Source organism: Calliphora vicina, chromosome 1 (assembly GCF_958450345.1).
Source record: "Calliphora vicina chromosome 1, idCalVici1.1, whole genome shotgun sequence".
In the NCBI taxonomy this organism is placed as follows: domain Eukaryota; kingdom Metazoa; phylum Arthropoda; class Insecta; order Diptera; family Calliphoridae; genus Calliphora; species Calliphora vicina.
In genome coordinates this window covers 104334636-104361991 of record NC_088780.1, presented here as the reverse complement: position 1 = coordinate 104361991, position 27356 = coordinate 104334636, and the positions used below count along the sequence as shown (strand labels likewise).

Sequence of the window (27356 nt, the reverse complement as noted above, 5' to 3'; positions counted from 1 at the left end):
GTTTTGAAGACCTTAAATATTTTCGTGTTTCGTGCTGACATTTCACCACATAAGAGTGACAATGACTCTCATCATATTTTCTTTATGAGAACAGAACGAGCGACATCGATCAATGTGGAGTGATTTGAGGCAAATGTTATATAATAATAGGAAAATCGTTTAAAAGTAATTTGTTTAGACATTGATATAACTTTTCAGATATCCCTCGCAATAGTAACTACTACTGAGTGTGTGTTTGTGTGGTTGAGTGACTTGTACTGCTACTTTGCAATAACAAATAAAACCAACATCAAAAAGTGCTGGGGTGCAAGAGAGTGACTGTATGTTTGTGACGGCTCGGCTCGATTGGTGTTAAGATGTGTGATAGGTCGTCACTTGTGCTCACACTATCGCTCACTTACTTACTTAGTTACTAGATTATACACAATATAAAGTCACTGTAATCAATTCAATTTAGTTTTCTTTATTATTTATTATATCTTTCTATCTTTTATTTAATTTTTTGTTTAAACTCCCAGATGAATGCAAATATTAAGAATGTTAATGCTGAAATAAATTTCAATTTAGTTGAATATTTACAAGCGAGGTGTTAGCATGTCATAAATTATAAAAACAAGAAAAACATAAAAATAATTATAATAATAATAACAAGAAAAGAAATAAACAAATTTTAAATAAAAATATTTTTTAATATTATTTTTATCTTTTTTTACAGGGTTTTTTTAAAATTGATAGAATTTTTTAAATAAAACAAACTTAAACAAAAAACATTTAACGGCAAAAAACTTACAAAAAAAAAAATCTTAAAAAAATACCCAAAAAAAAAACATTGTTTAAAGTGGCCAGTGTTTGAATATGAAAGCGTTGTGTTCTTTTAATTAATTAAAATAAATTTAAAAAAAAAATATTAAAATTTTTTATGAATAGTTATTAATTACAAATTAAAATAATTCAAGAAATTATAAAAGTTAAAAAATTTAAAAATAAATCAAATTTTGAAACAAAACAAAAAAAAAGAAAGAAATTTAAAAATAATAAATAAAAATTCATTGCATAAAAATATAAAAAAAGCTGAAATATCAAGTGTTCAATTTTCTTCTTCTATTCAACTAAAACAACTGCAACAAGAAGCAGTAACAATAACATCATTTTGATACAACAATTCAACAAAATAATGACTAATTAAGGTGAGTTTTGAATTGGAATTTTGTTAATTTTTTTTTATAAACTATAAACTTTTAGAGATTTTTTAAAAATTTTCAATAATTAATTCTGAAGTTTATAAGTTAACCAGATATGATGATTCTAAATTTATTATAAAATCTTGACATGCCATTGCCATTACCGCTTAACAAGTTTGTAATGATTACTACATATTGGCTGCATTACCTAGAAGTATTTATTTACAAACATATTAACATTATGCTCATGCTTACAATACGCTATAGATTTTCAAAGGCACGTAACCGATCTGTGACCTTTTTATCTATCTTCTTTATATATATAATTCTTCTGTACGTGTGTTAGTAACTGAACTCCTCCTTAACGGCTGGGCAGATTTCGATGAAATTTTTTGTGTGTATTTGAGTGGGTCCCTGGATGGTTTATATGCACAATTGATCTATATAGGAACAATGGGCATGGCACTTCCCATACAAAGTAAAAATTTATTATTGCATATCTGGAGTACTATTATAGTGGGAGTCTTCAAACTTTGTGTGAGCTATGGCAGGACAACGTTTGTCGGGACAGCTAGTCTATATCTATAAAAATTAAATGGTTCATGTATGCAATATCATCACGTGAGAACGGCTGGAGCGATTTGGCTTATTTTATTTTTTATTCGATTCGAAATTTTCAGGAGATGGTTTGTAAAGAAAAAAAATTTAAAAATTAAAACTCGGAAATTCTTTTTTTTGTGAGTCCAGTCAACTGTAATAAAAAAGCTCCCTAAAGTATGCAGTACAAATTTAGATATTTTATTTGCAAATAAATAAGAACAGGCAGGTGTATGTGGGTTGGAGAAACTTGAAGAACTAACATTAGTAAATGCTACCGGGAGCGGCCAACTAGTTTTAAATATTTTAATATAGTATCTAACCCGACTATTCCTTTTTTAGTAGTACAGACTTATTTAAAATTATCTTGTTAAAAGAATAATCAGAAGACGAGTTTAACTCATTACTTGGTATTGCAAGTTTTTGCTTTAGAACGGTTATGGAACCAGTTATTTTATCAATGACTTTTGATCGAAATTGTCACCTACGGAATTAATTCTAGAGAAGCTGATTTTTTTTGAACTTGTGACTCTTGGAACCGGAATGTATTAACAATGTGGCAGCATAACTACAACAATACAAGAACAATAGTAATTTTTGTTTGTGTAAAACCGTGCAAACTGTCAAAAAAAATTTACAAAAACGCACTTTTATAAATGAAATAGTTTTTTTTTAACACTTTTAAATATTTTATGCACATAAAGCGGTGACAAATACACACTTTTTTAAATAAAAAATAATCTTTTTAATCTTATAACAAATTTAAAAATTTTTGTAAACAAGTTTTTGACATTTCACAAGGCAAAATATGAGTAGAGCAAAAAATAGTCAGCTGGCGTTACGCTGCCACCTGGTTAAATATATCTTGCTTGGAACTAGTTCTGAGCAGTAATTGGAGAATTTTTATTGTCTTTATACCCTACACCACCATAGTGGGGAGGGTATTATGCGTTTGTGCAGATGTTTGTAACGCCCAAAAATATTAGTCTAACATCCATCTTGAAGTATAGCGATAGGCTCAAAATCACTTTATGAGTCGATTAAACGATGTCCGTCCATCCGTCTGGCTGGCTGGCTGCCTTTCCTAACTTTCCAAAGCCCCCAAATAACTTACATACATGATTCATACATCAATATATCGGGAATTCTTCCGGCTTGGTTGTTATTTAAAATCGACAAAATCGGACAATAAATGGCTGAGATATTAGGAAAAAACCGGGAAAACCTCGACTTTTGATCTACATATACCTGGATAACTAAGTCATTAATATAGACAATATAGATATCTAATGATAGATATTTCATAGTCCATTGCAACGATGTATATAAGGCCCTATAAGTTGGACCAATAATGGGTAAAAATGGGGAAAAATATTTTGTTCCCTATTTTTTAACCCGAATTTTTATTTTCATCAAAATAATTTTTTTTGTCATAAATTCTTTTTTTTAATTTTTTTTTTTTAAATTTCAACGTTAAGATATCACAACCAAATTTGGAACTGATGTAGATCCAAATGGCCTTAAAACAGTAGCATTATAATTTTTGAAATTTTTTATTTTCTAATACTGAAATTCTTAAAACGAAATTATACTGTCGCGTTATTTACCTAGTGATAATAAAAAAACTTTGTAAGTATTTACAAAACATATAGGGTTGTACAAATATAACCCTATATGTCTTTGGGTGTTATGTCCGTTTAACTGAGCCAAATTTTACTATACAGTCTTTTGCATTAAGTTTTCTTTCCGGATCAATCAATTTGTATTGATATATATTCCCGAAGAAAATTTTTTTATACAAAAGAAAGATTTGGGAAGAAACGTAAAAAATACGGCAAGTTTGTTTTATTTTATTTAGAATTCTATCGCCAATATAGTTGATATTTAAAAAAATCGATCCTCTGTAGCCATATCTAAAAAAACAAAAAAAAAAGATCGAGCAAAATTAAAAAATAAAGCAGTATTTATATTTTTTATTTGAGACCGGAGGTGACTAACTTTGAGGGGCCATATACTGACCCCCATTATCTTGACTATAAGTTGACTATAAGTCAACTCGAAAACATCTAACCTACAAACTTGTGAAATTTCGTAACAATATCTCCAATAGTTCCCGAGATACCGAATTATTAAAAAAAAGGTTTTTAAACCACTGTGCAAAGGTGATATCAATGAGCCTAAAAATATTCTATTAAAATTTCTGTCAACATGAGCTGAATTGAAATCGAATGTTCATCGCGTAATCACTTAATGTTTGGGAATAAACAGAAGCTATTAGGAGTTAAAACATACGCCAGATGACCTATCAATTCGTGTGCAAACAATTGATGTATTTGAAAATCGGCTGACTTTTAGTTTTCGTCGCTAATCTCGAGCAAGCTATTATATATTACAACATAATTCAATGATATGAAATTGGATGACAAGATTTTTTTTCAATACTGAAAATATTCATTTAAAGTTAATGTAATAGCACGTGAAATGTTGACTGTAATTTTTTTTAATCAAAGTTTTACCAACTTTTAGTAGCCCGATCTATTCGAAATATTTTTTATTAGTTTTTCAATAAAATCGTATCATAATTATTGTTTTTACGCCTAAACCGACAACAATTCCCTGAGGCACTCTTCAACTTTTTGCACCTGGTTTCTAAACATAATTTGCAAATTAGTTTCTGATGGCTGTTTTCAATTTATTCGACAACTTTTTTTTTAGGTTTTTGAAGGATTAATGATTTTGACATATCAAGTCCAGCTTGGAGTTAGTTATTTTTAAGCCATTATTTTAACCAGTGGAAATATAAGACTAGAGGTGCTCCACTTTGGGGTTTTGTAACCTCGCCCACTCTTTGTTATTGAAATTTCATTATTTTTAAATATTTGAAAATAATTAAAAAACTGATTTATGATTAATGTTTAATTTTCGAAATAAATCACCTCTCACTTAAACAAAATAATCACAATATTATTTGAAATAATCTTAAACAAAAAGGGCGTGTGTTGTTCTACTCTCTTCTTTTTTGTTTTTCTTGTTTCTGAACAAGAATTTCTGTTGTTGTTTTGTATAAATTTATGTTTTTGTTATTCAATTCCTTTTGTAGAATTTTATTCTATTTCTTTTATTTTACATTTGTATTATATTTATTTATTTTTGTGTAACTTCAAAAAGGACCTTTTAATACACTTTTTTTATGCTTCACACTTTTTGTTGTATGTCCATAAAAACTGTAATAAATTCAGCTGTTTTAGAAAATTGTTTTGCAAAAAAATAAAACGAAACAGAAAGATAATGGCCGATTTTCATCTTAAAGCTTCTGTGGGCTAATGTTTTTTTTTCTCGCTTAAAAAAAATACAACGAAAAAAGAAGGGGAAGAAAGTGTAAGAAAAATAAGAAGAAAAAAGAAAACACTATACAAACAAAACATAAATTTGTTGTTTATTTCTATACATGTGTATGTATTTGAATTTTCTTTTTTTGTTTCTACACCCAACCAACTTCTTCCTTTTTTACACTTTTCGTGTTTGGCTGTATTCCAAACAGTATCTGCAGCAGCAGCGTCAATCGAACGCGGCAGCATCAGTAGCGTTATATTTACAGTTTTCAGTCTTTTGGCACTTACAATTCTCATTAGATTTATTATCAGCTCAACTAACTACACAACAACAATAATATTATTATCACTAGCACTCTCTTGAAGAAAAACATTGTCACTATTTTAAATTCATTCCGAAAGGTACTCTCTTTCTTGATTTTTCTTAAATCCTAGTTGTTGTTATGTTTGTTGTTTATTTTCGTTCGTTATCCTGTTTAATACTTTATTTTGTTGTTGTTTTTATTTGCCTTTTCTGTATTCCCTCTCTTTGTCTATTTACGAATAGCTTGATTTTTCTCTCTTTTTGATTGTGTGCTTTTCCTTTAAATTGTTTGTAGTTGAAAAAAAGAGAAATTATTTTCTTTTGATTCATTCAATCTTTTTTCTGTCAGGTCTGGTTTCTCTCTCTCTCTCAAAAAGCACATGTTATCCTTGTTTTCCTGTTTCCCATAATATTTTTCCCAATTTTTATTCCTTTTCTTTGTTTTTATATTTTGTATATGTTAACTTGGAATTTCTTTACTTTAGATTTATTTTCAAACGGTGTTGTAGAAAAGAAATATCATCATGTTGGTATTTAATGATTTGGAATTGTTTATGTTTCGAGGATTTTTTCAATGAAGTTATTTTAGATTTATTTGTACTTGTAATAGTTTTTCGATGATATATAATTATTTAAATGCTTTTCCTTTTGTACTAGTAAAAGTTCTTTTATTTTCACATTTTAATCTGGAATTTACTTAATTTATTATTTATTTAAGCCAAGGTAAAGTTTTTTTTCATTCCTGACGGGGCATAGCGGGGGAACAGAAAAAATGGAAATAAATACAGTATCGGCCATAACTAAAGCGCCCCCTCAGTGAATTTTTTGTCATATTATATCGTTTTAAATTTCTATTATGTATTATTTTGATTTGTTAATATATTTATTATTGGGAGAACCATATCAAAACGGGCAGAAAACTTCTATTTTCGGATTTGACATCTTCGATTTTAATGGATTTTACCACACATTTTACGGTTCCAAAGGGTTCCTCAAATCTATGACTTTTTCATCGGAGAACCTTTCCATTTCAAAAATATCGCGATTTGAAAATTGAAAAATTTGTTAAAATTGTCTAAAATTATATACATACCCATAACATTGAAGCTACTCAAAGTCCAATATAATTATACCCTCCACCACCACAAGTGGTGAATGAGGGTATATATAAGTTTGTCATTCTGTGTGTAACATTGAGAAATATTCATCTGAGACCCAACAAAGTAAATATTTTCTTGATCCTTATGTAATTCTAAGTCGATTGAGCCATGTCCGTCCGTCTGTCCGTCTGCGTGTCTGTGTAAAACACGCTCACGTCCAAAATACGCAAACAAAATTGGTAGACTTGCAAAAAATATTTTTATTGTTGTACTAAGTAGTTTGGCATTGAAAATCAGCCAAATCGGTTCAGTAGAACCAGACCTATGAACCAAAATGTGAGACAACCTAAAAAAAATTGACAATTTTTACATACTTTTGGTTATTTGTGTAAATATATTGCAGATAATACCATAAAACTTTACACACGTCATTTTTATAATAAATGGACTAACTCTGGTGAAAATTATGAGAATCGGTTCATGATTTCTCCTAGCCCCCATACAAATTTCTTCCCGAAATATGGTTATATGGTCTATAAATGCCTTCAGAACTGCAGTATCCAGACAAAATTCAGCAAAAATAAGTTTCGTGCTAAAAGAAATCACAACACTAAATTTTTTGTGGATCGGCCCATATTTGACCGTAGCCCCCATATAAAGTTCACTTCCGAAAATCACTTAAATTAGCATAAATATCTTATAAATATCGCTATTAAGTTGAAATTCGTCATAAATAATCCCCATATATACCAAAATCGCTATACCTAATTCTATGATGATCGGCCTATAATTGGTTATAGCTCCCATATATATTAACCTAAACAATATGTATGTAGTAGGTGAAGGGAAATTTAAGATTCGGCAAAGCCGAATATACCGTTCTAACTTGTTTTTGATTCCACACAGAGAAAACAGATTCGTGATAGCAACCGAATTTGTTGCCAATCGAATGATTCGGTTGCACACATAGAATTTATCAGTTCTAACAACACAAAGTCAGTTGATAAAGAAGAATTTCAGTTGAGGCAACCAAACTTTAGTTAACCCTTCCAATATATTGTAGCCACAACTGTAAAATTCGGTCACTAAGACAGAATCATTCGATTGGCAACAAATTCGGTTGCTATCACGAATCTGTTTTCTCTGTGCATTTTAAAGGCAAATATATAAATAAATTTGTTTATTTCCAAAAGGTTAAAGGTCAAATTTCTGAGTATATATTTCAATGCGCTGATGTCATTTCAATGGACCGATCGTCATAAAATTAGTTCACTTGATTTCTGTATATATACAAATTTTTTGGAGAGAAATTTTGTGTAGATAACTTTATAAATTAACCATTTAGGACCGATAAAGACCTATTTCGGTACAACATTTGTATGGGTGCTAGCTGAAATAATGGACCGATGTCAGACAGTTTCAATACGCTTCGATCTTGAGTCGGAAAAATGTATGTACCAAATTTTATGGGAATATCTTCAAAATTGCGACATGTACTTTGTGCCAGTCATATGAACAGTAAGTAAGTAATTTCATTCAAATGAAAAAAGTGTTCTACTGACAGGTCAATAAGTATATATGGGGTTAAAGAGGACAATTTGGCCTTTCTTCTGTAGATGGTTTGTGCAGTTCAGAAGTGGTGATTTTGACACGGAAAACAAAGATCGCCCAGGCCAGCAAAAAATGTTTTAAGATCAAGAATTTAAGGCAATACTCCATGAAGATTGTTGAAAAACTCAACAAGAGCTTGCAAAATCATTAGGAGCTACTCAAGCAGCAATTTCAAAAAGTAGCAGGATTTATCAAAAGTTTTTATATATAGTTAGTAGCTTTTATTAACCATATAAGGTTATGTAATAAAGAATTAATAAAAAACTAAAATAAAAAATTGGGTATAATAAAGACTCGGTTATGTAAATGAAGAATTAATAAAAAAAAAATTGGGTATAATACGAACTGAAGCTGAGAGAACTGGAAATACGATTTTGTATGTCTGGATGGTCAAAAAATCACATAATTTAAAAATGTTACCAGTCGACAGAAGAACTTTAATATATTTTCCATTTTATAGAGGCTACGCAATGAAAGGACTTTAACCAAATTATCAAAACCATTATAGAAATTTATTATACCCTTCGCCATGAATAGCAAGCGTATATATAAGTTTGTCATTCCGTTTGCAATTTCTGCATTTTTCATTTGTATATATATTCTGGATCGTTATAAATAGCAAAGTCGATATAGCCATGTCCGTCTGTCAGTCTGTATGTTGAAATCAACTTTCCGTAGCCCCCAAATAACTTACATAAATGATTCATATATCAATATATCGGGAATTCTTCCGGCTCGGTTGCTATTTAAAATCGACAAAATCGGCCCACAAATGGCCAAGAAAAAACCAGGACAACCTCGATTTTTGCCTTATTATACCCTTCACCATGAGTGGCAAGGGTATATATAAGTTTGTCATTTCGTTTGTAATTTACACATTTTTCATTTGCGACCACATAAAGTATATATATTCTGGATCGTTATAGATAGCGGAACCGATATAGCCATGTCCGTCTGCGTGTTGTAATCAACTTTACGAAGCCCCCAAATAACTTACATACACGATTCATACATCAATATCTCCGAAAAATCGAGAAAATCGGTCTGCAAATGGCTGAGATATAAGGAAAAAACTAGGACAACCTCGATTTTTGACCTATATCTGGATTACTAAGTCATTAATATAGATAATATGGATATCTAATGATAGATATTTCAAAGACCTTTGCAACGACATATATAAGACCATAGTAAGTTGGACATACAGTGGGTCAAAATCGGAAACAAATATTTTTTAACCCGAATTTTTTTTCATCCAAAATTTTTTTTTTGTCATAAATTCTTTTTCCAAATAAATTAATTAAAGAAATTTAAAAAAAAAAAATTTGAAAAAAATTTTTATAAAAAAAATTAAAAAAAAATTTTAAAACATTAAAAAAAAATTTGGGATTTTGTTTAAATAAAAATATTTAAAAAAAAAATATTTTTAAGTATAATTTGGTGAAGGGTATATAAGATTCGGCACAGCCGAATATAGCTCTCTTACTTGTTTTTGATCTATATCTGGTCATTAATATAGACAATATGGATATCTAATGATAGATATTTCAAAGTCCATTGCAACGATGGGAAAAATATTATTTAACCCGATTTTTTTTTGTAATAAATTCTTTTTCCAAAAAATTTTTTTTTTTAAATTAAAAATAAAAATTGGAAAACAAATTTTAAAAAAAATTAAAAAACAATTTGGAATTTTTTTTTTTTAAACTTAACAATAAAAAAAAATTTATTTTTGTTTAAATAATAATATTTCAAAAAAATATTTTTAAGTATAATTTGGTGAAGGGTATATAAGATTCGCGACATTTTTTGTTTTTTTCAGTTTTACTTCATTTTATCCAATACACAGGAAACAAATTAGTGTGTTGTTCTATGTGCACATACATATACGTTAGGGTAATCCCATCTAAAATTAAAGCATTCAGATAAGTAATTTTGTTTACGGCTTTGATTGTTACTTAGCCAAGTGGGAAAACGTGAAAAAGTACTTTTTATAACTTAATCTAACTTACCAATATTAGAATCATTATCTTAAAACAACATAGAGAAAACTGATTCGTTGTACCAACCATATTTGTTGTCAATCGAATGATTCAGGCTTAATGGTAAAATTTTATTGTTGTGGCAACAAAATATTAAATGGGATGACAAAAATTGTGTTATTTCAGATTTTCGATTAATGGATTCATGCGAATGGAAACAAATTCGGTTGCCAAAACGAATGTGTTTTTCTCGGTGAGACTAAACTTCTCAGATTTTAGTTAATAATATCGACAAAGTTTCCTGGGGCATCCTACTGTATGTAGGTGAGTTAAGTTAAATATTTCTATATGGACAAAAAATTATACATGGTTGAAAAGACAAAGAGGACTACTGCTGCTGCTGCTGTTGTTGAAGTGTGAAAGCCATGTTAGATGCTGGAAATTGTGACTGTATGTGACTAAAGAGTCTAAATACATTCAAGTCTGTATAAGTGTATGTGTATATTTGTAAACTATAGTTTTATTGTAGTATTATCTACCGCACATTATCGTGATTAAAATTTAAAATTTCCTAAGGCAATAGCAAAAAAGCCACCCACCACCAGCTCCAACTACTCAAAGGCACCACAAAATCCAACTGCCATCATTTTCACTCACACATAAACACACACACACATTCTGTCAACTCAAACAAACTCAAGAACCAAAACCAACGACAAAAACAAAAAACAAGAAAAACTGTATGCAAAAAGGATTTATAGCGCATTTTGGTTTCCATAATGGGCTTTAAAAGGAAGTCAAATTGTGAGCACGTGTGTGTGTATGTGTTAGATTGTATGTGTTTCAAAAGTCCGCACACAAACAACCAAAAAATAAAAGGAAATTTGAAAAAAATACCTAAAAAAAATAGAAAAAATAAATAATTGTAATAAGCCTGTTTGATGAAGAAATTCATGAAAATAAAAAAAATGGAAAGCTATTATTTTGTTGCTGCTTTTAAAAAATATATATATATGTATGTATATTAGGTTAGCCCTATTTTCTACTTATTGGATTTTAAATGCTCCCAAGATCTAAAATTGTTCTCCAACATATTAAAACCTAAAGCTGAAAATTTAAGCAAAATCGATTAACGTTTAGATGCTGCATATTTTATATGAAGTTTCGAGTAGCAAAATTTTCAAAAAAATTTAAAAAAAAGTGGGAACTATTGTTTCTATGCGGGAATATTCTAACCGGAATATCTGCAAATAGTTTTTCGAAATTTTCGGGAATAGAGGGTATCAAAACCCTATATTTAGACCACTCAATTTCAAAAATCAATTGATGCAGTTTGTAGAGAAATGTGCTTTTGGGCAGAATGGAATCGATTTTTATACCCATCGCCATGAGTGGCAAGGGTATATATAAGTTTGTCATTCTGTTTGTAATTTCTACATTTTTCATTTGCGACCCCACAATGTATATATATTCTGGATCGTTATAGATAGCAAAGTCGATATAGCCATGCCCGTCTGCATGTTGAAATCAACTTTCCATAGCCCCTAAATAACTTACATACATGATTCATACATCGGGAATTCTTCCGGGAAAACCTAGATTTTTGGCCTATTTTTGATCTATATCTGGATTACTATGTCATTAATATAGACAATATGGATATCTAATGATAGATATTTTAAAGTCCATTGCAACGATGTATATAAAGCTATAATAAGTTGGACCTACAATGAGTCAAAATCGGGAAAAATATTTTTTAAGCCGAATTTTTTTTTTCATCAAAATTTTTTTTTGTCATAAATTACACGGTGCACAGTGGTATGAGAATAAAAAAAGAGGGAAATAAATCTGTAACTTCTAAACCCTTACGCCGATTTGAATGAAATTTCACATGCGCAAAGAGGAAGTGTAGTCGAGTTTAAGTTTTGAATTTGGACATCATGTCCCAACCAGGAGCGGGATCAGGGGTTCCCAAAGTAGGACACCTCGGGTATGTTCAATTTTTAAAATGATCCTATTTCTTCGTTTGTGTTCCGATTTCAAAAATTACACATACAGAATCTCCTCGTCGAGCACTACATAACACCTCGTCGTAGCTATCAATTATCTCTTATAGCTTAGGAGATATTCGCATTTGAATATTTAATTTTTACATTTTTACCCACCTTACACCAGTTTTTTGGTGACCACGGTTCCAAATATTCTCCGATTATCCATTTTTCTTTTATAGGCTTAACAATAGATCTATATATCAAATAAAGAAAGAAGTGTTTAAAAATCATGACTGAGTCCAAAGTTACATGCTAAAAAAGTTACAATATAAAAAAATTAAAAAAGGCGATTTTTCGCAATTTTTTTGGGAAAAAAGTACTTTTATTCTTTTTAAGTTATCTAAAAATTTTCTAAGAGGATCATTATAGAATTTATACTTTTTGTAAAGCTAACTTTACGCTAAATATTTTAAATGAAAAAAAACATTTATAATTTTTGATACCGACGGGAGCAGGTCCATTAAAAAAATGCCTATTTTTTATGTAAAATTCAAATTCAAGGGCAAAAATTCTCAAATTGCATACTCGATATCAAAATATAGTAACCTATTTTAGATGGCCCAATAAGTTCTTAATTATCTTGTAAAGGGTTCCGATAACCCCGCTCCTACTATGGATATTATAGCCAAAAAACGAAAAAATCCCATTTTTGGGATTTTTCAAGATTTTTTTGGGAATTGCGGGATACTTGATAACAAATTTCAAAATTTGTTTTTATTTTTCCATTTTGAATACAAAAATCTACATAACTGTGAAATTTCATTAAAAAATATTCATAAATAAAAATTTTATTTCAATTTGAAAAATTTGTATCTATGCAAAATTCAATAAAAAGCATTTATTGTCATATTTTTCAAAAAAGTATTCGATGAATTTTTTAATTGTCAAAAGTTATATATATTTTTGAAAAGTAGACAAAATCCTCTATCCATTGATATATAACATGTCTACCTTATGTTTTTGACGTGTCAAATAAATTAGGGAAAACCTAACAACTCACTGAGAATTTACCTTTGTTTAAGTAAGTTATCTTATCGAAGAACATTTTTGTATTTTTCGAATATGCCGCAACTATGCCCTTCGGAATTTAACCTATTTTTTATAAAATTTTGTAAAATCCCAAAGCTGGGATCATAAAACGGAAAGCAACTTTGGAAACCTTGATGTGTTCCCTAAAATATTTTGCCAGCCCCAAAGGAAATGTGGTCGCTATGGGCAAAAATGTACAAAATTACCATTTTTGGGATTTTCGCTTCAATTTTTTTTGGAATTGCTGGATTTCTTTTGGCCTTTTAACACATTTTTTTTTTAAATACTTTGACCCAAACGTCGAAACTTCAATTAGAATGTGCAACGTTATTCGATTTTGCTAAAATTTTCTGTACAATGTTTTTGGATGACAGCGAACAATTTGAGAATCTTCACAGCAGCATCGCTAATCTAAGATGCGTAAAATAAGGGCCACCCTAATATCCATATATAAATATGCATAAAATAAAACCATGAGTTTTTCTTTCAGTCAAGTCTCTCATAGAAAAATCGCTAAATATTTTATTTTATTCTTTGCCACTTAAAATTAGTCCCCTGTGATAAAAAAATAGCACAAAAAATAATGTGTTATTAATGATTGGCATATTTGAGTTTCAGTTTAGAAAAACTTAAAATAAATTTTTTTTTTTTTGTAATGGTTTTTTAAATGACAAAATTGCTTGAATTAATGACTTTACTAAAAGATTAGTTTCTAGAAATCATTATAAATTAACCGAAAGTTATTGGCAATTAAACTAAATTATTATAACCTTAACTATGAGTGGTAAGGGTATATACAAGGTGGCGCAAAAGTAAACTTCCGATGTTTTTTGGCTGTAATTAAAAAAAAAATGAAAAACTTTGATTGTTCTTGTGGATTATTTTTATTTGGTCTTTTAATTTTTTTTACATCATGAGGAGAATATGATGTCATGTAAATACCCACCGCCATTTGAGCCCTTTTTATGGCATTTTCCATCACTTTGGCCAAAACTTCCGGCGATAGGTCCTCACATTCTTGATGGATATTGACTTTAAGAGCTGCAAGAGTCTGAGGCTTGTTGACATAAACCCGCGACTTCAAAAAGCCCCACAAAAAGAAGTCTGGAGCGGTCAAATCAGGCGATCTTGCTGGCCAGTGCAAATCGCCAAAACGTGAGATTAGGCGCCCGGGAAATGCATCCTTCAGCATATCGGTTGTCGCACGTGCAGTGTGTGCCGTTGCACCGTCCTGTTGGAACCACATCCCAATTCATCAAGTTGCGGCAAAAAGAACTCGTTGATCATTGCTCTGTAGCGCTCACCATTCACAGTAACCGTTTGGCCCGCGACGTCTTCGAAGAAAAAAGGTCCGATGACTCCTCCAGCGAAAACAGCACTTCGTGGGTTACACGCGGATTTTCAGTGCCCCAGAAGCGTAAATTTTGCTTATTTACGTACCCGCTAAGATGGAAATGGGCCTCATCACTCATGATTATTTTTGATGAAAAATCATCTTATTTTAATTATTTGATTAAGGTCAAATAAATAGTCAGCAATATTCCGCGTTCTGGAGCAGTGTAGCGTAACATTGTTTATTAACGTGTATTTCGCATGTGTTCACTACACAAATGTCAAAACAGAACTGACATTAGGGGCCAATCGCAAAATTTATAGCATTTTCTGATAGGAGGATTACTTTTGCGCCACCTTGTATAAGTGTGTCATTCCGTTTGTAATTTCCACATTTTTCATTTGCGACCCCATAATCACTGTAAATGTTAATAGTGTAATCAACAGTGGAAATGAAGATGGAGAAACTCCCTCCAAACATGGAAGCCTACATCAGACCGAATAATGACTCCCTTCAAGAGCAGAGTAAGAAGGATGAATTCTATGAACAACTTACAACTACGCTCAATGAGATTCGAAGAGGAGATATCATAATACACATGAGCAACTCACGCAATGAAATTGATTATATATGTGTGAGCAGAAGATGGAGAAGCTTCTTAATGGATGTCAGAAACAGAAGAGATGTTGATATCGGTAGTAATCATGAGACCATCACAGCCGAAATCAAGATAAAACTGAAATGGCAAAGAAGAACAACCAGGTACACAAGATGAAAATGGCTCTGCCTACAACAACTCCAGAATAACGATAATAGCTAAGAACATGTTATATATAACCGAGTAGAAAAAGAAACATTGGGTATAGCGCAACCACAAAGAAGAGCATGAATATCAGACGACATGTCGCGACACTTGGAACCTGGTTTCTCAAAAAAGGGAACTCAAGTAAAGAGAGCAGCAAGAAGAGACAAGAGAAAGTTCCTAGAACGACTTGCAATGTCGGCAGAGGAAGTGGGAAGCCAGAACAATATGAGAAAACTACACCATACGATAAACTGTCTCACCAAACGGAAGTGTAACAGGAACCGGAACCAACCAGTCGCTGATCGCAATGGTGCACTATTAACAAACAATGATGTACAGACACAAATATGGATAGAACATTTCGAACAAGGCGAATTTATATACAAGGTGGTGTCGGTGGCGAATTCAGGAAAATACGAGCGAATTCATTAATTTTTTATATATGGAAATTGACATTCAAAACCACTCTCTCATTGTTTCGAATGTCAAACTCCATATAAAAAATGCATGAATTCGCTCGTATTTGTATATAAATTCGCCTTGATTTCGAAGAAATTAGTAACATCGCCACAGATGCAACTACTGAGGACAATGAAATTGTAAACAATAGTCCTGCAGAAAATATCCTAAGAATATGAAGCAGCTTCCCCATTATAAGAAATTATTTGGGTTGACATCGGAATCACATCTGAACTAACTTCTACGATCGCACATAACATCAATCTGGGAGGAAGAAAGACTACCTGCAACTTGAAAGAATGGCATCATCGTTACCGAAAAGTGTCGACTTGAAGGATTGCAACTACTGGAGATGAATTACTCTTTATACAATATACTAGCAGTCATAATACAGGAATGGATTCAAATGGAGAACAATCTACGAGATTAACAGGCACGTTTCCAGCCAAGCAGGAGCAGCGTAGACCAGGCCAACTCTCTACACATTATAATAGGACAATCCCAAGAATGGCGTACTCTCCTGTAGATTTCAAGAAAGCTTCGATACCATCAGACGGAAAGCCATATCGAAAGCATTGAGAGGAAAAGGAGTACCCCAGAAAATAACTCGAATCAGCAAAGCTAACTATGTACGAGGATGCAGAACTATCTGTTCTTCACGGGAAAATAACAAGGAGTTAAACAATGATGTCTCCTATCACTCCTGCTCCTGCAGGTATTCATAAACAAGTGTATCACAAACATATGCAGAATATTCTGACCTAACAACATCACCAACACAAATGAATCGTAGGAAATGGAGGTGCATTGGCCATACTATCAGAAAGAATCCAGACGGTATAGGATGGTGATAAAATGGAACCTTCCAGGCTTTAGAAGCCGTGGTCGGCCAAAGAATACATGGAGATGCTCGATACTCCAAGAACTAGGACAATGCAATCCTACGTGGGAAGACACGAAAACAACTGCAACAAATCGCACTTCAGAAAGTAGATATTTTAGACTTCAGAAATAATCTATTAGAGAGTAAAGGACACGCTCATGTGAAAATAACTAGTCACACCGATAATTCTGTAACAACTTAGAAGTGACTCTAATGATACACACAGCGAAAAAGTGAACACATTCGTGTACAATTTGACACCATTCGGTGTCAATAGTGTATCAACCCCGTATGTGTACAAATTGTAAACGAACGGTGTCAATTTGACAACGAAAAAATTACACCATTCCGTAGCCGATTTGACACCATCCGTTGTCGATTTGACAACGTTCGTGTACGATTTTATAACAGACCGTTGACAATTTGTCACCGTTTGTGTACGATTTGACACCAGACCGTTGTCAATTTGACACCAAAAATTATCGACTTGATACCGTTTGTTTACGATTTGACACCTGACAATTTTTCCTTTCTATTTTTTTGGTAATTAATATAAATAACAATTTCTTTATTTTTTTAATGCAATACATATAAAACATAAATATAAAAACTATAAATTTCCATTTGGAGTTGTGTCGTCACTGGATTTGGTGGTCTTCTCTGCCTAGATCTCCACTGACTTCACTGCCTGGATCTTCATCTGCATCAACACAAATTAGCAATCAAACACAATTACACTTTCTTTTATATTTTGGTTCTTAAAACATTTATTTATTTTAAATTTTTTAATGTAAATAAAATTAAAACACACTTATAAAAAGCAACTTATGTTGAAATGCGTCGCGAATAATTTAACAACATTGCGTTGTCGATTCGAAACCGTTTGTTTACAAATTGTAACGTACGGTGTCGAAAAAAAGTGACACCGTATGGTGTCAAAATGACACCAACCGTTGTCGATTTTGCAACGTCGTTTTTCCCTCAGTGTAGGTAAAATCACTAGATCAGAACAGTTATCCAGAACTTCTGGGACATGGGTTTTTTTTTATCAAAAACAACCATTTTTCCTAGTTTAACAAAACTAAATATTTAAGAGAGATGACAAACAATTTTGTTAATTGTTTTATTTAACCATCAACAGCAATTCCTCTAAAAAACATCAATCAGATCATTAAAAAATAATTACTCATTTTTTATGAACATCCACTTTCGTGCAAATTATTTATGCAAAAATCAGACAACTAAAATGTTGAAATTAAAATTTTCTCCGAATCCTTTAAAATGTTTCATTGTCAATGGTTGGTTATAAAGGAAGAACAGTAAGCAGCAGCAGCAGAATAAACAATAAAAACAACACAAATCAAAAACTTTTCGACATCATTTTCTCTTCATAAAATTTAGATTTTTTTTTAATTTTATGTAAAATGTAAAAAAACAAAACTAAAACGCAAAGTATTTAGTTAGGAAACAAACAAACAAACTCTTTATGAGTAAAAACTTAACAAAGTTGTTGAAACTTTTTTATTAAAATTTTAATGAAAATTATAAACTATTTTCATTATTATTTTTTCTAATACTTGATAGCATGAAAACCAGGATGACATAACATTCACAGCAATTATATGAGTAAAATTAAGTGTAAATTTAGAAATACATAAATTGTTTTTGCTAGTTTCATGTGCAACTTTGATGGTGAATTGTTAAAACAAATATGTATGTAAAATTAAATGGAATAACTTGTGGAGATTTTAATATTAGAAAAGAATATTGTTCACACTTCGTGATTGTAATTTTTCATACAATAAAAGATAATGATATCTAGCACACAGTGGAGAAACGGAAAAAATTAAAATAAATCTGTAACTTCTAAGCAGATAGGACTTTAATTACCAAGGACAGCTGGATCCTCTAAGCTCCAAAGTGGAAAAATTAAAAATGATGCCAAATTTTTGTTCTCGATCCGATTCTATCTACTAGAAGAGATCTATATTCTGTAAAAACATTTGGTTTCGCAATTCCTCAGACTCAATTGATCACAACCATTTTCCTTGGGCATTTCAATTGGAAACTTTGTTACGAAAATGGTTGGAGTCATGCTGGGAATAAAACTATTTCTCCTTTAAAGAAATTTTCTATTAGATCTAGACAAAGATCTTGAATTAATCAGATGTGAAAAATTTAAATCACATCCAGACATGATGCATTCAGAATTTGGCATAATAATTAAGAAGCAGAAACACATTTGTTATGCAAAAAGTCAAGGTATTAGTATGTCAAAGTAGTAAATGTCTTTGTCCTAAAGTTATTACTGTTCACCGAGGCAGTAAATGCTTTAGGTTACTCAATTCCGACATTCTAAACGGATGATCAAACACCCACTGACGTGGTTGATAAAACAAACCTTTTGGCTGAATTATTTGCAAATAATTCTAACCTGCTGGAAAGCGATCAACCTCTTGCCGAGATCAAACAATTATTAGAAACTATGCCAAATATATTCATTCGAGTTCGTTCCGTTTAAATGGCATTCGTGGATCTACACATTAATAAGTTTTCTGGGCAAGATGCCATGCCAGCTCTGGGCTTGAAGTAGTGTTCTTTGTAGTGCTAGATTGTCCATTAGTACCCATTAGTTCTTTGTAATAAGCCGAGTAACGCTAATTCCTCAAATGGAAAGGCTGATAAACCTAAAAATTATCGCGAAACAGAAGAAATACGTGAGATTTGCTAGCCTTCCTATTGGAAATATAGTGTCGTTTCAGTCACTATTTTGTCGATATTTCCAAGACGTTCGGTTGATTGTGTCTAATTAAAACTAATTGCTTTTTTGCTCGAGCTTTAAGCAGAATATTACACGAGTTGTTTTGGATGGGATCCTTAAAAAAGAGTTCAACATTAAATCAGTGGCACCGCAAATCTCCATACTTTCTCTAACATTTTCTAAATGACTTTCTAACTCAAACATTCAAACAGTAATTTTTCTAAGTTCAAACCATCAACACTTTGCGATTGGCCTTGAGCCTTGTTGATGGTTATGGCGAAAGCCAAACGCAGTAGAATCTGGAATTTGGAATGGTAAATCAGTTGATATCATTGGAATTCAGGATATTAGCACATCTCCCCTTTACATTTGCCGCTGTTGATTGTAGCTTCGATTAAATGCGACGATAGTTTCTCTTTCTGCTCAACATTTTTAACAAATTTGTTTATTAAATTAGTTAAGACTTCACTTAAAATATTGTTTACAAAAAAAAATCAAATGTACTTTATTTTTTTTTTACTTAATTTTCGAGATTAACAGACATTTACGCACTTTAATTTATGGGCCACTGTAGCATTATTAATAATGTGTGGATGATCCTTTGTTATGGATTGTTTCAAAAATACGGTCTGGCATTGATTCCACTAATTTGTAAGCAGATCGTAATCAATTTCCTCCCAAACTTGTTTAATTCTTAGTTTCAACTCTGTCACAGTCATTATGCTTTAATTCTGGGCATTATTTGCATAAACTTTACGGGCCATGTATCCCCACAAGTTCTCCATTGGGTTTAAGTCCAGACTACAAGCCGGCCAGTCCAACAGAGGAATGCTATGTTCATTAAACCAAGATTTCGATTGCTTAGAAACATGGATTGCAGCATTATCTTGTTGGAATATGCAATCTTCATCCATTTTTTCATCCATAATTGAGAGAAGAGCATCTTCCAACAGTTCAATGTGTTTGGAAGTCACTGGAAGATTCAGTTTATTCTTTATTTGTGCGGAATTCAATTTGTTGTGGGTTGCTTCTTGTTTTATTAGATTAAGTTGTCTTCTCGTTAGTTTTGTATTTCCCTTTGTAGGTTTGCGAACACCATCATTTTCAGCTTTCTTCAAGAAATTTCGCACCACACTTTCCGAACGTTCGATTTTAATTTGAATTTAATTGAATCTTTTCTTGACAAAAAACTTCCCTTGGGCATCTTAAAAAGTGATGAAATTTATTGATTCAAATAGAAAAAGTTGCAGTAAATTGAGATGTTACTATTAGAAACGTACCTTTGGTTGAAGAAAAAACTAAAATTGATAATATTTTATTTTTGGTAACTTTTTTAAAAACAAATTTCACTTCTGCGTTTATACGAATCTTCCACTTAAAATAGCACCAAGAACATTTGATCGCATAATTAAGGCAAACAACAAGAATAAGAAAAAAATTTTTTTTTTCAAAAAGTACCGTTAAGTTGTCTCTCATTAAAAAAGTTAAATTTTGCTTTTGGATGAGAACAACAAAAGATATAACAAAAATACAGAAAAAAATTGTGTATCTATCATTAGATATCCATATTGTCTATATTAGTGATGTAGTAATCCAGATATAGATCAAAAATAGGTCAAAAATCGAGGTTGTCCCGGTTTTTTTCCTTATTTCTCAGACATTTGTGGGCCGATTTTGTCGTTATTGATGTATGAATCATGTATGTAAGATATTTGGGGGCTACGAAAAGTTGATTTCAACATATATCGACTTCGCTATCTATAACAATCCAGAATATCTATACTTTGTTGGCTCGCAAATGAAAAATGTTGAAATTACAAACGAAATGACAAACTTATTTATACCATTGCCACTCATGGTGAAGGGTATAAAAAAGTACCAATAACAGGGATCAATTTGATCCCTTATATGATAAAATTTCACAAAAGTGCCAATATCCATTTGAATTTTTTTTTTTAAATTTTGGAATACAAAAAATTAACAAACTCGGATTTCGCCGGTTTTAGCCCTTTAAAAGTACAAAAAAACTACAACACACCAGTCCACTTTTTTTTGCGTAAATACAGATTAACTTTAATTTTTGCTTCTGGCTTTATCAGTTCCTGTGATGTATAGATATATATTTACCCGTTAAGAGGTGCTTACATTTCGAATTTTTAAATGTTCAAAATTGTGAAATATTTTTGTATGGGAAAATCCGAAAATCGGCTTCACGAATGTACCGAATGGACATAATGCATTTAATTGTAATGAGTTTTTCTTTTACCGCACTTTTTCATTTCCCAGGAAATCGGTATTGATTTTGTAATTTTCCGGGATCCCGGGAATTCCCGCCTAGAACAAATTATTCAATTTTAAGAATGAAGTCTTCGTTAAAAATATAAAAAAGTCTTTGGTTTTAAAATATAATTAGATACAAATAAAAAAATCCAATAAAAATTGAAGATAAAGAGATAAACTGACTCGATTTCTAATTTTGATTATATACAAACCTGTCACCATTTTTCATCTGTAACGGAATGGCTTCAATTTCCATTCGTTTTTGTTCTATCTTCGTTAGATTCCAATTAATTCTGTTAATTCGCAAATTATTATTTTATTTAATTTTGATTTGGCAATGTTTTGCTTATTAAATCAAAAATTAAGTAAAGATGTTAATTAAAACTTGAAGAAAAACCAAAAATATTAAACAAAATTCAATTCCACGGTTGATGGTTTTATTCCAAAAATTTTCGTTTTACTCTTTTTGAAAAAGCAAAATCTATCTTCTATATATATAAAATACAAAAAATTTCTGTTATAGACTCTGAGACCATCCAACCGATTAGCTCCAAGCTGGTATCATTGGAAAGGAAATTTTCTGAATATGGTTTTAGATACCTAAAATACTACATTAGGTCCATTCGGTGCTTTCGTAAAGAAGATTTTCGAATTTTCTCATACAAACATTTTTCATCTATATATATAAAAATGGATGTATGTTCCGAATGAACCCAAAAACGGCTGGACCGATTTTGATGAAATTTTCAGGGAATCTTCAGAATAGCCCAGCGGGTAACACTGTATAGTCAGATTTTTAATATTCGATCTGTGGGCGGAGGGGCGTTTAAAAATCCAATTTTTACATTATACCGCTAATGCCATATATTTAATAAAAATGGATGTGTTTATGTATGTTCCGTATAGACTCAAAAAAGGCTGGACCGATTTTGATAAAATTTTCACGGAATCTTCAGAAATGCCTTTTGGGTAACACTGTATAGTCAGATTTTTGATTTTCGGTCTGTGATAAACAATTTTGTTTACTCTTGCATTTTAGGTGCATGAATAAGAAATTTCCATATGAAATCTACTTTTAATCAAAAAATGATGATGTTAACAAGCTCGATGACCAAATACAATTGAATGTGTCTGGCGAAACAATAAAATACAAATCGATTGACACAGTAATGAACGAAGAACAAGTCGTCAATTCTCCTACTGAATTTTTGAATTCATTGGAACAAGCCGAAATACACCACATGTATTAACATTGAAGGTTGGATTACCGACTTTTTCCGACACTTTATATTAAAATCGAGATCGAGATGCAATATAAAACAGATGTTTTCTAAAGGCCAGCAACGCGGACCGGGTTCAGCTAGTATTAAAATAATTCCGATCGGAATAGAATTCTGTAACAGCCCTGAACATTCACGAGTTTTTGGAATAATTTGAATTGGTCTATTTGGGTTAAATCTTTTTTGTTGTATGAATCTTCTGCAGGTTTTGGAGCTTTAAGCTTCTTTTAGAGAAAGTCAAGTTCAAAAAACATCTTCCGGCACAATTTCCCGGGATTTCGGGATTGAAAATTTTGCGAAATTCCCGGGATTTCGAGTCCCGGGAATTCCCGTGAAAACCCCTAGTCCAAACCCAGGGGTTTAGATATAGATTATTGATATTGTCTATTGACTGCCCAGCATACATTATGACATTATTATTGTAGACATGTTAATATACTTTCTCTTGTTGAATTTCCTAAATTTGAAATAATTATCATTTGTTAAATATCAGTCCCACTTTTTATTCTTAAATAAAACTTATTTTCTAACCTGCTTTACTTTTTCTTCTCACACAACAATGAACACATTCAGTTCATCATTCAAGGACTAACTAAAAAAATATTCTTCCGTTGCTCTATTGTTTATTATTTTATTTACAAAAAAGAGAAAATTATAATTCTGCAACATTCGCCAAAAAACAAATCAAACTAAACTTAACTAAAAAAAAGGGGTAAAAACAACAATGACAAAAACAACAATGACTTAAATATAAAGTATTGAAGCAAAGAAAGTGGGAGGGGACCAGGCCATACTAAATTGGTTGCCTGATGGCTGGAATGCTAGAGATTTCATTATTCCAAAGTTGTTTTGTAAACAAAAATTTGAATAATTTTCTTAAAGTATAACGTTTTTTTTTGGCTTCTTTCACTTTTTTTGGCCCAGAAAATTTGTAAAGTAGAAACTTGTGCTAGAAGTGTGAAAAATACACAAATATTTACACTTATTGAAACAGATACGGAAGAAAGTAATGAAATCAATAACGAACAGACATTTATAGTTACACACAGTTACTAAAGTATACGTACGATCGACTTCATTCATTCACTCACTCACTCATTCACTGACTCATCAGTCATGGGTGAGTGAGTGAATGAATAAGTCAGGCCTTGTATTTTTATATATATAGATTTTTTAAAAAAGGCCCAAAAAGTCGATCGTACGTATACTTTAGTAACTGTGTGTTAATGTAAAATAACACCACACAAGCAAAAGTTTAAAATTCAAATTTTAGAAAACTGTAAGTTCAAGTAGTTAGGGTACTTCAAAGTTGACGCAGTAAAAGAAAAGTACAGGTTTTGTTAAGTAACTTCAGCTAGAATGTTTGCTTCTACTATAAATCAGGATGATCTATTATAAATAGTTAGAAAAATACAAATTTTTTTTGATCTGTTATGGTTAATTCGTGCCGTAAAGACCCTATACAAATGAAAACCAAAACATAAATCTGAGAAGCTGCTGTAAAGTTGAAAGCATTCACATCCTTTTTTCAAAAACAAAACAAAATATATGACAGAGTTCTGAATGATTAAAACATTTCAACAATAACCACAGCAACAAAAACAATGTCAGCAGCAGCGGTATCTTTACAAACTCTTTAATTCTTTTTGATATGTGCTGCTGTTGGTTGCATGCCACAATAACAATAAATAGGACAGCACAGCAGCAAACAAATACTTAAACACACATGCAATATGTGAATTATTAACAAACAAAAACAAAAAATCGAGGTAAACGTGGAAATTGAAAACAAAAAAAAAAAATGCAATAAAATGCTTTGCACGCAACATTTAATGTTTCCACAAAAATAAACACAGTTTTGTTGTTTGGTTTTTTTGTAGTATTTAAACAAAAATATTTGTATTTTTCTCACTCTCTCATCTTTAGTTTTTGCATTCATATAACAAGGAGCCACTTAAGAGGTTACCTACAAGTGCTGAGCAAAGCTATGTTCAAAAAAAGCCAACAGCAAACTATGGCTACAATGAGTTTCTTTAAAGTGTTGCAAGACTATTAAATATACTAGACGAATACATAGTGCGGTACAGATTGTTACCGGGTTTTAAGAACCTTCGAATGAAGAAACAATTCTGTATTATGTTAGGTTAGGTTGATGGGAGGTTACAGGCTCGCTGTCTCAAGCCATGAGACATAAACCGAAGCCACATTGGACCTGTTGTGCACTTCCACACAATGGGTGTATTTAGTTCAATTGTTACAATTAGATTTCAGTTGTTCGACATTTAGAAACTTTGTTTCTTCAACAGAGTTTCTTAAGGTCCTCCAGTCAATGTTGTTGGAGAGGGTTATGTTCGGTATCAGGTCGCTCCGAAAGTACTAGGATCTAATTCCAAAGGTTTCGATATCTTTCCCGCTGTCATACATTTATTAGATTCTTCACAGCCCATTTTATATAGTTGTGCTCTTAAAAGAGAGTGTCCTCTCAAAATATGGAGGAGGTCTCTTGTTCGGGTTTTCCCTATCCATTGTTTCGCTAGATCAGAGGGTCACATGAGCTTCTCTTGTGCATTTTTTTTAAAACCGCTCTTGTTACCTCGATTGGTTCGCATTGTCCAAAATTGTCTCAACGAATTTCCTAACTCTGATGACGAGGTCGAGGCCCACTATTCCAGAGTAGCCCTGTACGCAGATGATGCGCAGCCTAGCACTAGCTTAGTAGTCGATTATTGCCCTTTTACAGTGCAGTGTTGTTCTCGATTTAATATTTTCGGTCGTTAACGCCTTGATTGCCATCCGGTTGTCTGTAAATATGTTCGCATATATTTCTTTCTGGGAGTTGACATTGTGTCAGTGGGTTCTCTATGTAGATACCCAGTTCCATTTTAACCCTTAATTAAGAGCCTTCCGTGTAACAATGAATTCTCACGCATATCTGCTCATGTAATCCGTTTGATCCAGATTGTATATCTGGGATAGACAGGTTTGCGGTCGAACTCCATCGTTTGAATACATCAATCCAGGTTATCGAGTATATACTGATGATGTTATCTGTAGCTCCCTTTGGTCAGTATACCCTTAGCAATTAGGCATTGTGCGGTGAGTGCCTCTCATATTTAACATGTATTTCTATTGGGAGGATATCCAGTAGGCTTTCCAAGTCCCTACTTATAACGAAACAGCATATGCGCTGAACTCTCTGTAGTAACCTTATGTTATATTTTCTATTTATTGAATTAAGTGCAACTTTGGATTTCTTTCGGAATCCTGATGGTACCAGATTTAATATAAGCAGTTTGTTACATAGGAAACTTAGATTCATTGTGATAACTGAATCTGTTTTATTTGGGAGTATCAAATAATGTCATACGAGTACAATAATAAATATTGTAGAACTCTATTCAGCTAACCTGATCACCTAGACAAACTGTAATATTGGCAAGTTAGAAATCGTCCGATCATTTAAAGAACTACAATTTAGATGAGCTATAATGCGGTACACAGTGGGGCAGAATCGAAATTTTTTGGAAATAAATCTGGCATTTCTAAACGGCGAGTTTAAGTTATTAAAATGGGCTCTACAAATAATCCAGGGGCGGCGCTATGGGGGCTCAAAGTAGGGTACATTCGACATGTAAAATTTTTAAACACGTGCCATTTTTCATTTCAAAGAATTTTATATTTTTCGCTCGGCTAGATCTTGAAAAAACATGATTGCGTGTGCTATTTATCTCTTATAATTTCCTAGTTATAGGCATTTCAAAATTGAAATTTTAAAATTTTGCCATACCTTGGTCCGCTTTTTTAAAAATATAGGGCGCACTTTTGGACCGAATGGACTCGAATTTTTTTGTTAGTTAGATAACTAAATTACCAACAACATACAAAAGATTTCAGAGCAATATCAATTACGAATCCAAAAATAACTGATTTTCAATTTAAAAATTCAAAAAATAGTATATTTTTGCTGTTTTTTGGACAAAAAGGTGACATAACTCTTTTTTTATTAAAAAACAACTTTCTGTAAGAACATATAACAATTTTATGTTTTTCTTTAAAGTTTCTTTACGGAGAACATTTTGGTATAAAAAACATGTCCTATTTTTCGAACAGGTCGGCCCTACGCCCTTTGGAAATTGACCTATTTTTTTTATCAAAATTTCAACTTTGGGCCACATGTTCTAAAATCCCAAAAATGGGATCAGAAAACGAAAAGCAGTTTTGAAAACCCTGATGTGTTCCCTATTTATCCCTAAAGTATTTTCCCAGCCCCGAAGGAAATGTGGACCCTATAGACAAAATTGTAAAAAATACCATTTTTGGGATTTTCGCTCCAATTTTTAGAAATTGCGGGATGCCCTTTGACGTTTT

At 31.7% G+C, this 27356-nt stretch overlaps 1 long non-coding RNA gene across 1 annotated transcript in view; it reads left to right on the top strand.

Annotated features, from left to right (window-relative positions):
* The first annotated feature begins 1049 nt into the window (after positions 1–1049).
* LOC135954668 (uncharacterized) overlaps positions 1050–27356 on the top strand; it is a 171143-nt gene continuing 144836 nt past the window's right edge. Inside the window, exon 1 of the long non-coding RNA XR_010576267.1 lies at positions 1050–1187. This is a non-coding gene — a long non-coding RNA (uncharacterized LOC135954668). The remainder of the gene's footprint in view (positions 1188–27356) is intronic.